We start from the raw sequence: 13,918 nt of genomic DNA on the forward strand, positions 1-13,918 counted from the left end.
CTTGGAACCAACCCAAATGTCCATCAATGATAGACTGGATTAAGAAAATGTGGCACATATACACCATGGAATACTATGCAGCCATAAAAAAGGATGAGTTCATGTCCTTTGTAGGAACATGGATGAAGCTGGAAACCATCATTCTCAGCAAACTATCGCAAGGACAAAAAGCCAAACACTGCATGTTCTCATTCATAGGTGGGAATTGAACAATGTAAACACTTGGACACAGGGTGGGGAACATCACACACCAGGGCCTGTCATGGGGTGGGCGGAGCAGGGAGGGATAGCATTAGGAGATATACCTAATGTAAATGACGAGTTAATGGGTGCAGCACACCGACATGGTGCATGTATACATATGTAACAAACCTGCACATTGTGCACATGTACCCTAGAACTTAAAGCATAAAAAAAAAAAAAGACACCAGTCCTGTTGGATTAGGGTGCTACTCTCATGACCTTATTTAATCTTAATTACCTTCTTAAAGGCTCTACCTCCAAAAACAGTCACACTGGGGGTTCAGGCTTTAATATATGAATGGGGAGGGGGCACCACTCAGTTCATAGCACATTTCTCTGCTTCCTACCCTAATTCATGTCCTTCCCACATGCAAAATACATTCACCTCATACCAACAGCCACAAAAGTCTTAACGAATTCAAGCATCAATTCCAAGTTCAAAGTCTCATCTAAATATTATCTAAGTCAGGTATGGGTGAGACTTTAGGTATGATTCATTCTGAGGCAAAATTACAGTTTCTATCTCTAAACTTTTTAACTAGACACATTATATGATTCCAAACTACGGTGACAGGACAGGTGTAGGATATATATTGTCATTTCAAAAGGAAGAAATCAGAAAAAAGAAAGGGATGACCGGTCCCAAGAAAGTCCAAAATCTAGAAAGGCAAATTATTCTAGATCTTAAAGCTCAATAATATTCCTCTTTGTCTTGATGCTCTTCCTGCAGGCCCAGTCCAGTGGCAACATCACTCCCACAGCCCAAGACTGCAGCCTTGCCCCCTCAGTTCTGGGCAGAGGTCTTGCTCTTGGGGCACTGGGCAGATATGGCTTGGCCTGCTAAAACCAAGTAGGAGGTCCCACCCTATGAAACTGAGACTTGCCCTCCAGGAGTGTAGTGAGAGTGGTAGCTCTGATAACCACTGGGGATTCCGTTTTCTTGAAAGATAAAGCATGTTGGAGCCCAATAGCTCTATTGTCCAGTCCTGTGGAATCTCAGATGCCTGAAAGCCTTTTTTTATTTCATCTTTTTATCTTCCCTTCAGTCCAAACTGGCAGTGTCTTAGCTAATGTAATTCCACCTCTATTGCTGGTGCTGCTTAGATGGGTGATTAACTCCATGGATAATCTCCCTATGGACTGATTGTCCAGCCATCTTTGATGTTCTCTCTGGAAAACATTTTCTCATTTTTTTGCAATATGGATAGAATGATAGATTTTCCAGATCTTCAAGTTCTGGTTCCACTTTAACAGCTTTTTTTTTTTTTTTCATTTTCTTCCTTTCTTTCTTTCTCTTTCTTTCTTTCTTTCTCTTTTCTTTCTTTCTCCTTCCTTCCTTCCTTCCTCTCTCTCTTTCTTTCTTTCTCTCTCTCTCTTTCCTTCCTTCCTTCTTTCTATCTCTCTTTTTCTTTCTTTTAAATTGAGACAGGATCTTGGTTTGTCACCCAGGCTGGAGTACAGTGGCTCAGCTCACTGCAATCTCGATCTTCTGGGCTCAAGTGATCCTTCTGCCTCAGCCTCCCAAGTAGCTGGGACCACAAGTGCATGCTACCAACAGGCCTGACTATTTTTTTTTTCTATTTTTTTTGTAGATACAGGGCCTTGCTATGCTGCCCAGGCTGGTCTCAAACTCCCGAGTTCAAGCGATCTTGCCTTGGCCTCCCAAAGTCCTGAGAGTACAAGAGTGAGCCACCACACCCAGCCAAGAAATTTTTCAGTTTCTCTCTCTCCTTTTGCATTTTACTCTAAGAACTAAAGAGAAATAAGGCCAGATTATCAACACGTCTAGAAAACATGTTCTCTCTTCTCCAAAATAATAAAAAACAAATAGTTCATCCAAATTCTTTGCCACTGTATGAAAAGAATGTCTTTCCTTCAGCTTCTAATAACATGTTTTTCACTTCCACCTGAGACCTCACTAGAATCACCCTTAGCATTTATATTTCTAGGAAGAGTCCCTTCAAAGCACCATAGGCTTTTTCTAGCATGCACCTCAAAACTCTTTCAGCCTGCACTCAGCACCTAGTTCCAAAGTACTCCACATTTTTAGACATTTATTACAGTAGCACCGCACTTTGTGGTGCCAACATTCATGGGTTTCTGGGAATACCGTAACAAAATACCATAGACCAGGTGGTTTAAACAGCAGAAGTTTGTTTTCTCACAATTATGAAGTCCAAGTTCAAGATGCTTGGTCAGGGTGGGCTTCTGCTGAAGCCTCTTTTCCTGACTTGTATACAGCCACCTTCTTGCTATGTCCTCATATGGCCTTTCCTCTGAGTGTGTACAAAAGACAGAGAGAGAGAGATATTTCTAGTGTCTCTTCCTCTTCTGATGAGAACAAGAGTCCTATTGGATTGCAGCCCCACCCTTATGAACTCATGTAACCTTTATTACCTCCCTGAAGGCTGATTCTGCACGTACAATCACTTTGGGGATTAAGGCTCTAATGCATACACACTTTAGTCCATAACAGCCACTGTATCCTGGAACACTAATTAGGGTTCGTTAATTGCAAGCAATAGATACTGATTGCAACTCATTTCACCCAAAAGTAGTGTGCTGATAGGATGTGAGGGACAAGGCTGCCTTTGCCCGAGGCTCGTACCCTCTGCAGTTGGGCAGTGCATAACCCATTTGATCATAATCCACAGGTTTACTCCAGAATCTCACAGAACTGAAGAAAATGATGAAAACCATACTTTGGAAGTTCAAAGCTCAGAGATGCTTTAGAGACTTAAAAGCAGGAACTAATGGAAAGTCTCTTCAGGTTGTTGCCTTCATGGTGAATCAACTCCAGTCATTTTCAGTCTTTGTTTCTGCAATCTAGATAAAAGTTTTGGAAAGAAAGAGTGTGATTGCTCTTGGGTCACACACAAATCTCTTCGTAAAGAGAGGTCAGGAAGCCTGATGGATAGACCTACTGAGTCTTTCATCAATGAGTCTAGGGTGGTGCCCAAAGCTAAATCAAGTTGCTCTTAACAGAAACAGAAATACTGAACTCTGGACAGCCAAAATTATAAAAGCTAAAAATTCTAGTAGAGAAGAAAATGAGCCCAGCAGCCCACATATGGGAATTGGAATCCCAGTTCTGCCATGTGTTCACCAGCTCTGTGATGTAGCATAACTTCTTTAACTGATTTGTACCCCAAATTATTTATCTGTAAATGAATGAAAATTCTCAAATTGATTCATAAAAATGTTTATTTAATTTATAAAATCACCTAAAGCAATACCTGACAATCTGCAATATTCAAAAAATATTAGCTAATATTATTTTGAGACTGAACATCCTCATTCATAATCTAACATATATTCTGCTTTTAAAAAGTTTCCCTTGAGATGATTTTATCACATGATTAGTATTAAACATAAGACATTCAACACAATTAAGATTTACATGACCCTCTCTCTCTCTCCCTCTCTCTCTCTCACACACACACACACACTCACATATACAAACACACACACACACACACACACACACCTACAGTGGTAGGTCTCATAAATTTCTCCCTAAGAATGTTCCCGAAAAATGTTTTAAAAATTGCCTGTGATAAAATTCTAATTGTGAAAATTCAAACTTGCTCAAAGGCCAGAGATCAAAGCAAATAATAAAATGTGTTTAACAGGCTAGGAAGGACAGTTGTTGAATGAGTGTGGGTCTCAGTAACTGTTGTATGAAATTATTTTTATTCAATGTCAGGCAGAGGAAATAAACACCAAGTTAATGAAATTTTTACATGATACAAAATAAGGAGACACTGCAAGTGTTGGAAAAGCCTAAGAACCAAAAACAATGATGCCATAACAGGAAAAATTAAAAGGGAAGAAAATAAAATTTAGATAAACAATAATAGAATAGCTGAAGAAACAAAATTAAATCGAGAAGAAGACACCTAAGTTATAGCACTTGTTGCAGTGCACTTCGTAAAATTGTTTACATAATCATCTCCATTGCTCAGCTGAAAGCATGATGAGACATTAAGTCATTTAATTAAAAAAAAAAACTATTGAGTAAGGACTATGCACCAGGTGCAGTGTTAGTCAGTAGGAACACCAATGAACAAGTTCAAGTCCTAGCTAGTGAATGCACATTCAATTTAATTCATTTATATACCACCAGCATCCAACATAGAAACCTACCACATGAAGAAAGAAAGGAATACACAGCCATTTTTCCAGTGATAGATGGATAAGTCCAGGAATGCTCATAGTCAAATGTATCTAAAAGGATATTTAGGAATAGCACATATTTATTGAGACTAAATATGTGCCAGACATTGTTTTCATGGCTTGGCTTGCATTCTCCTTCAATCTTCACCCAGATGATGACACATTGTGCTCATGTTATAGTTGAGGAAACTGACAGTGGAAATTAAATGACTCTTCCAACCACATGTAAGCTAATAAGCAGTGGAGCTGAGATTCAAACCAGGTCTATCTGATTGAGTACTTTTATTTTTTTAATTAATCTATATTTTTTGAAATGGAGTCTCACTCTGTCGCCCAGGCTGGAGTGTGATCTCGGCTCACTGCAACCTCCACCTCCCAGGTTCAAGTGATTCTCCTGCCTCAGCCCCCCAAGTAGCTGGGACTGTAGGCACCTGTCATTATGCCCAGCTAATTTTTGTATTTTTGTAGAGAAGGGGTTTCACCAGTTGGCCAGGCTGATCTTGAACTCCTGACATCAGGTGATCAGCCCAACTCAGCCTCCCAGAGTGCTGGTATTACAGGGGTGAGCCACCAAGCCCGGCCTGATTGAGTACTTTTAAATTCTTATAGATGTTTTTAATTTTTAGGAGATAGGACACATCTAAGAGCAACCTCAGTGAATAGCAACCCCTTTTAGTGAACATGCAGGTGACTATGATGCAGGCACAATTGGAAAACTGTAAACAAACAAACAAAAACAAAACTTCAACCGGCAGTCGGCATTAGTGATTATTTCATTTAATTCATTGTTAACTCTTCTTAACATTTAACTTAAATTATATTGAACATGATCACTGCTTCTTTATCCTGAACTAAACTCACCTTTGTGAAGTCTTTGTAAAATATTTATAGCCAATATTTCAATTGATCCTTATAACAAGTATATGAAATAGGTTGTGGATAAGGATTTTAAGAAGCATTTTTTTACCTTCTATACAAATTTGCAAGATGAGATTTTAGAAAGTCAATTGACTTGTCCAAGGGCATATAAAGAGGTCGAGATTTTTGTAATCATCATCTCCACCCCAGCTTCCCTAGTGCATTTTCCTAATTTAGTTTGCACAGAAAATTCATTCATCTTAGAGAGGTTTGTTGTACATTTCTGTTACTTGTGGTGAAATGAAAAGAGCTGTTAATATTTCAAAGATGTGAGACTTATCCTAAAGTGAGTGTATATAAGACTGTGAATGCTAACTTCTAAAATTCTCCATAAATGCTGAAGAGAACAAACAAGAATAGACCTCAGGAAAATAGTCTGAAGTCAAAGAGCAGAATTGCTCCAGAAATCAGTATCACCAAAGGAGACAAATGGCTGAAAACTGAAGACAAATTAGAATTGCACACAATGTAATACAGTACCCAGACAGGCAGTGATTTTCAAGGCTGCATATGAAGAGACATTAGATCCTAGGATGGGAAAGTAATAGCCTTTTCCTACAAAACTCTGGGGAGACTGCATCAGATAACAGTGTCTGAGGTAATACAGCCTCATCAAGAGTGCGAGAGACAGGCAACAGAAATGACTAGGGAGGGGAAACATCAATTTCCAAGTTAGGCCTAAGGAGCTAAATGTGTATAGATTGGTGATGTAATGACAATGAGGCCCATGAGTCTGAACAGTAATACCATTTTTCCACAGAAAAAAAGATGTTATTTAGTCTAATTTATGTGAGTTTATAAAAAGAAACTGACCACCGAGACTTAGGACAAAAGGAAACAAAGAGGTTATTTCCATGTTTCTAAGAATGATATTGAAAATACATAAAAATAAAATTGTTCCTTAATTTATTTTTTAAATTTAATTTGACAGATAACATTGTCAGATGTTAAAAATAAAATTGTTCCTTAATTTATTTTTTAAATTTGACAGATAACACATACAAATAACATATTTCTGTGTGTGTGTGTGTGTATATATATACATATATATAATATATATATAGTGGAATGGTTAAACCTAGCTAATGAACAAATGCATTGTCTCGCATAGTTATAATTTTTGTGATAAGAGCACTCAATGTTTCCTAATTTTATATTTTTCAAGAATATATTATCATTAACTATTATCACCTTGCTGTACAATAGATCTCTCAAAATTCAATCCTCCTATTTTACCGTAATTACGTATCCTTTGATCAACCTCTCTAGATCCTCCCCTCCCTGATAGCCATCCCAGCCTCTGGTAACCATCATTCTACTCTCTATTTCTATGAGATCAACTCTTTGATTCCACTTATGAGTGAGATGGTGTGGCATGTGTCTTTCTGTGACTGATTTATTTCACTTAACATAATGCTTTCCAGGTTTATTCATGTTGATGATAATGACTAGATTTTGTTCTTTTCTGTGGCTGAATAGTATTCCACTGTGTATATATACTACAATGTCTTTATCCATTCTTTTATTTATTTATTTATTTTTTTTTTTTTTTTTTGAGACGGAATCTCACTCTGTTGCCCAGGCTGGAGTGCAGTGGTGTGATCTCCGCTCACTGCAAGCTCCACCTCGCCAGTTCACGCCATTCTCCTGCCTCAGCCTCGCGAGTAGCTGGGACTACAGGCGCCCACCATGATGCCTGGCTAATTTTTTTGTATTTTTAGTAGAGACGGGGTTTCACCGTGTTAGCCAGGATGGTCTCGATCTCCTGACCTAGTGAGCCGCCTGCCTCGGCCTCCCAAAGTGCTAGGATTACAGGTGTGAGCCACCGCACCCGGCCTATCTATTCTTTTGTTGATGGACACTCAGGTTAATTCCATATCTCAATGGCAAACATTTTTGTTCATTTATTTATTCACTCAGTAAACTTTCATTGGATAACTGCTATATGTGAGGCATTGTATTAGGGCTTGGAGTAGAAAAATAAGTGAGATTTTATATCTGCCCTTGAGGAATTTATTTCTAATTTAAAATGCCATTTTTAAAAAAGCAATATGTGACTTAAAATGTACTTATCTGTATGGTGATGAAAATAGGCACATACAAGAGAGGTGAGTTTATCATTTTTTCAAGAGTGGAGTAAGAAATAAAAAATAATACTGTTTTAGAAAACTTCATACTTTCTCTCACTTGGTTTATAACATAAAGTTCCCATACTGTTATACCCTCTTCAAAAACATTTTAATGGCAACAGAATGTCATGGAGTGAAAGTGTTCATAACCTACTGGCAGTGGGGTTGGGGACTGGACATAGTACCATGCTACACTACACGGTGACAGTAAAACAGGCCACTCTGTGTATGGGCATCCTAGGATGTAAGCCCCACCATGAGGAATGTCACACTTTTCCAGGGGCTGTGAAGAAGATTTGAGGCCAGATTGTCTTCCATTGGTAGACAGGCAAGATTGCCTCTATATCATGCTTTAAGGGTTCAGGATAGTTTTTACAGCCAAACTTTGGAGCAGTCACACATCTGTCGTAAAACGAAAGCAGGTGTTCATTGAGATGGGCATAGCAGGTGCTGCCTCCTGCTGGAGCCTTGCCACAAAGGTCAACCGGGTACCCATTGTTCTTGTTCAACTTTTCACTAGCATTAGTGCCATCATCTCACCATTTCCTTTAGTACCTAGGGTGGTGATGTGTTCACTGCTCACAAATCCTGTGGGTTGCCATGACCGTTTCCACACACACTCTAAAAGGGGTGCAGGGCTAATAAGTTAATTCTACAAAGAATATCAAGTATTTATTTAATAGTAACAGTGAGTAACCCATATGTAAAGCCCTATTTTCCATCCATGAATTCATTTTATCTTCAGAATACCTTCAGAGGAAAATATAATTATCCTCCATTTTATAGATGAGAAAACCGAGCAGATTATTTGATGGCTTAGGTACCCTATCCAAAGTCACTGAGCAGGGCTGTGAAGGAGTCAGTATTGGCATCTAAGCCATCTGGTTATGGAGACTGACTGCTTAATCACTATGTTGCCTGCACTTCAGGACTATGATTATGCCTGCCTACTTACTGGTGAGTGCCATGAGACAACATCCCTGCTAGCGGAGTGTACACACTATTGGAGCCAAAGGTGCTCCAGTAAAAGTTCATTAAACCAACAACCCTCTTTACTAGAGCCCTATGTTCTTATTAAGAAAGGGAATAAGGAATTTCAGTTCTAATCAGGACACTTGGCCTCCAAGTGGGAATAATCTTTGACCCTCATCTGTTTTCATTAATGTTCTGCCTGTTGGGTCAGCTAAATGCCAGCTCTCCCAAGCATCTGAAGTGGATACATTACAAAGTGAGTACAATTTAGAAGATATGAGGTAGATACAAGAAAAGTCCTTGATGAGGAATTGTCTTAGTCTGTTTAGGGTGCTATAACAAAAACACTAGAAAGTTGGTAACTTATAAACAAATATTTATTTTTCAGTTATGGAAGCTGGGAAGTCCAGGCCATGGCACAGCAGATCTGGTGTCTGGCGAGGGCCCTTGTATTAGGTGCCTCTCACTATGTCCTCACATGGTGGAAAGGCGAGATAGCTCTTTTGGGTCTCTTTTATAAAGGCACTAGTCCCATTCATGAGGGATCTGACTTAATGACTAATCACTACCCAAATGCCCTGACTTCTAATACACATTGAGGATCCTATCACACTGAGGATTAGGTTTTGATGTATAAATTGGGGGTGGAGAGGCACTAACATTCAGACTATACCAGGAATCAAAAGAAGAATCACAGAAGCAAAAAGCAAATTCTGACAGCGGTACCAACAGATTGAGATAATAAAAAAATAAATAAACTGAGATACAGGCTGGGAATTAAATTGGACTTTAATCAAGGAAGGTATTCAGGAGCTGTTGCAAAAATTTCTAGTTATGATTCAAGGAGGCACCGTTTAAAACCCAAAAGCTTATTCTTGCCCCCCGTTCTTATCAACATGACAGTAAAACATTCCTTTGTGCTTGCTCTCCCACAGACACTGCTCTTAGTGCTATAATACATTGAACATGAATATTTATATGTATTAATTTCACCAACAACCCTGTATGGTAAATATAGTATCACCTTCATTTTAAAATGAGAAAACTGATACCCAAAGTAATAAAATGATGTTGCCAAGATCACTCAGCTGGTATGTGACAGAGACAGAATTTAAAGCTAAGTGGTTTTGTTCCAGAGTATATGTCATTAACTATTATATTACACTTCTTCTCAAGGGATAGATAGAATTTATCCATTGTGTTTGCCCAGAGTCATTTCACTGGTGCACATTGGTGTCTGGTACATATGATAAGAGAAAAATGGTTCATATACTTACTACAGCAAAATTAGTATGGAATATTCCAACATACTTTACCAAAAACACAGCTTTACAGGGTAATTTTATGTTCTCTCTACGCCTGCAGCTTTAAAAAAGAAAATCCCAACCAATGGCCTGTATTAGCAATATCTGAGGTCACCTTTCAACATACTAAATAGCACTACAAGGCATGTGGGGACAGATCTTGTTTTATAAATGAGATTCCTCTTAAAAATCTCATCTAAGCACATTATCGCCAAGTAATGGTAGCTATGCCAAAAATTGAAAGACTTATTCTTGGTTCTATTTGTAATTATTGGCAATCAACTCCACTAAATTTTACCATATTTACCAAAATGATGAAAATTTACTCCCTCTTTTATTACTTTCAGTTTTTCTGGGGACTCTAAATATTTTCTCCACACAAAGCTTTCAGATCCAACCTTACATCCTTAACAAGTGGCTACTCTATCCAGTCAATGCAACATTTGAATGGCAACCAATACTGATTCCATGAAATTGGTATAAGCCAGTAGAGTCATCAAGGGAGAAATCATCTTATGTCAAGAGCACCCCAAGGCCTGCCTCTAAGTCTTTAATCAGTGCTATAGATTGGATGTTTGACCCTCCAAACTTCATGCCAAAATTTGATCCACAGTGCTTGAGGCGGGGCCTAACTGGAGGTGTTTGGTCATGGGGTCAGATACCCCATAAATATTAGATTAACGCCATCCCTCAAGAGTGAGTGAGTTGTCCTATCAGTTTCCTTGGAAACTAAAGTTATAAAGAGCTCAGTATCTCCCTCCCTTCTCGCCTACTTCCTTTATCACCATGTGGTCTCTGCACACCCTTCCTTTCCGCAATGAGTGGAAGCAGCCCGAGGCCCTCATCAGAAGCAGGTGCTGGCACCATGCTTTTTGTGCAGCCTGCAGAACCATGAGCCAAATAGACCTCTTTTCTTTATAAATTACCCAGCCTCAGGTATTCCTTTATAGAAACAGAAAACAAAGACAATCAGACTAAGACAATCAGCTAAACTTAGTGGTCTCAGGATCAAGAGGATCAAGGAGAGGTGCTATCTGTTACAACCCTACATTTTAAACAACACACTCATAACACCAATATACTCTCAGTAGTTGCAAAATCATCTCAAATTCTCTTCATTTGTTTTCAACACATTCCTATCTTGGAGCCCAGACCCTAAGCTTGCCTCACTTAGAAATTTAAACATTCTTAGCTGAGAAAAATAAATCATTCCAAGTTACGGAAATTTTAAACACAATTTTGGGTGTAAATGTTGCTCATAACATAGAAGGCAAAGCCATTTAAAAATTATCTGAATAAAGTTCGGAAATTTTTGTTGCAGAATGTCATCAAACTTTTTCATAATAAGTGATTCCTCAGCCCAGTACCAGAAGATTTTAACATTCATTAAAATTTCAAGTGTGCAGAGTTGCATTCCAGAAAGGACTCCTTAAGTTTAAGAATGTGTGGTGGTAGCTAATTTTATGTGTCAACTTGATTGAGCTAAAGAATACCCAGATAGTTGATGAAAACATTTCTCAGTGTGTCTGCAAGGGTGTTCCTGTAAGACATTAGAATTTGAGTCAGTAGATTGAGTAAAGAAGATCCATCCACTATCACTAATGTGGATGGACATCATCCAATCTGTGAGGAAGGGCAAATTCTCTCTCTCTCTCTTCTTGAGCTGGTGCATCCATCTTTTCCTGTGTAAGAGAGTATCAGGACTCCAGGTTCCGGAGCCTTTGGTTTCAGGGACTTACACCAGCAGTCCTTTTACCCACTGGGTTCTCAGGCCTTTAACCTCAGGCTAAATTACACCACCGACTTTCTTCGTTCTCCAGCTTGAAGACAGCATATTGTGGGACATCTTGGCCATCATAATTTTGTGAACAGATTTCTATAATAAATTTCCTCATACACAGACACACACACACACACACACACACATATATATACTATATATCCTATTGGTTATGTTTCTATGGATAACCCTGAATAATACAATTATTTAGTACAATTTTCATAATTGTTACACAAAATATACTTCTCTGTCTTTAAATTCTGAGTCACTCCTTTGTCCACTTCACTAAGAGATAAAATGACAAATTCCCTTCTATTTCCCAAGGTTAACTTGTACATCTGCCCTAAATACTATACTCTGCCACTTCCTCTGAGATACTTGACCCTAAATAATTTCTCTCTCTTTACTATTTCCTACCATGTTTTCCAATATATTAGATCGGTACTACAAGAAAAAAAATTAAAATCTTTCAATGATCGCTTCTTCACGCTAACAACCAGTTTCTCTCAAATTACTTAAATTTCTTAAACATATTTTATTAACCCTTCACTCTCCCAAGACTTACTAGTTTTACCACTTCTCTGTAATCTGTTTCTCTCTGCACAAGTAAAATTGCTGCTTTAAAGTTCGATGATGACTTTTTAAACATAAACACCAACAGATTTTTAAAATATATAAACTCCTGTTTCTCTCTCTGTAGCACTGTATGTTGGCCAGAGTGTAAGGTGTTTTGGCTATATCAATAAATTACTTTTTCTTCATTGAAACTCTAATCACTTCTTAGCTCAATAACTCTTTTGGTTTTATTTGTCCCATCCCAAACTCATCTATTCTAATGATTCTTACCTAAGACTGTATAACATACCCACTTGAGGATTTTTTTTTAATATAACTGTTCCTATGCCTCACCAAGGCCAGTTAAATCAGAATTACTTATGCCAAGATTGGAAATGATAAATAAATACGTATACTGAATGAATGGAAGAACTGTAGAATGAGAATTGTGGGAATATTATCAATAGAAAACAGAAACATTTGAAGGCAAAGCAGAATGTAAAATTAATTAGATAAGTTGTTCCCTGAAAGAATTACATGTTAAAATCACCCATGGAGTACCTTTATCCCGAGTCAATAACCCTTTATTGTTTTTATTTGTCCCATCCCATCTATGCATTAGGAGAGATGAGTTTGGGATGGGACAAATAAAATCAATAAAGAGTTATTGAGCTAAGAAGTGATCAGAGTTTCAATAAAGAAAGAAAATAATTTATTGTTCCTATGCCTCACCAAGACCAGTTAAATAAAAAATTTCTTATGACAAGATTTGAGTGTGTTGTCATATAGGTATCTTGTCATAACTGTTGGGAATCGATTTTTTTAAATTACTTCAACAGCTGCCCCCTGAGCAATTTTAATGTGGGGAACCACTTATCCAACAATTTCACATTCTGCCTTGCCTTCAAATCTTTCTATTTTCTATTGATAATATTCATACAATTCTCATTCTACACTCCCTCCATTCATGCAACATACATATATATATATATATATATATTTATATTTATATATATTTACCATTTGGTACCTATTAATAGATGTATGTTATATGCTAGATACAAAGAGTGTCAAGATGAAATATGGCTCATAGCCCATTGGATAATTGGGTAATAGAGGTTAGAATTATAGATGCTTAGGAGGTAGAAAATGCAAAGTTACAAAAACTTAACTAAAAAATACATTCACTTTTCTCTGACAAAAGACAAATTTCACAGGAAAAACAATTTCATAGGTAGAATCATCCTCTGTGAGTCATTGAGTGTGAAGGATAAAGGAGAAAAATTAAAGATAAACAGATTTTAGAGTGTGTGTGAATGACTAATAGATTTTAATGCCTTTAATCAATATATCATAGGAGAGGGAAATTAATTAATTCACTCTGATGCACTCAGTAGTTCAGAAGCCAATAAAAAATCTAAATGGAGATATGCATTATGCCATTGTAAATGCAAATATGAATTTAAAAAATTATAGATTTGAGCCCCTTACTTCTGTCACAGAGCTCATGACCTTTCTTCTTGTTTTCTCCGTCTAAGGCACACCAACCCTCTTTCTTATTTGACTGTGTCATACTGTTGTCTCTGCACAGAACTCTCTGCTGTCTCTTAACCTAGCCAATTCCTTCTCACCTTTTTAGTTCCAACTTTCTTGTCTCTTCCAACTACTCACAGTACAAAGGTAACCCCATTATGTGCTCTCATACAATTATAAACTTCTCTTCATTACCTCTTATTATAAATGTAAGTATCTAATTATGTAACCATTTGTTTAATCTATCTCCACACTGAAAGCTATATGCTATGTGAGAGTGAGCAGGGGTCATACCTGCTTCACTATCC

At 37.7% G+C, this 13,918-nt stretch overlaps 1 protein-coding gene across 2 annotated transcripts in view; it reads right to left on the reverse strand.

The window, feature by feature from the left end:
- The window catches only part of LOC129398018 (putative uncharacterized protein CCDC28A-AS1), a 228,352-nt gene that overhangs the window by 116,517 nt on the left and 97,917 nt on the right, over window positions 1–13,918 (reverse strand). The window lies entirely within an intron of this gene.

The sequence above is a fragment of the Pan paniscus genome, chromosome 5 (assembly GCF_029289425.2).
Source record: "Pan paniscus chromosome 5, NHGRI_mPanPan1-v2.0_pri, whole genome shotgun sequence".
Lineage (NCBI taxonomy): Eukaryota > Metazoa > Chordata > Mammalia > Primates > Hominidae > Pan > Pan paniscus.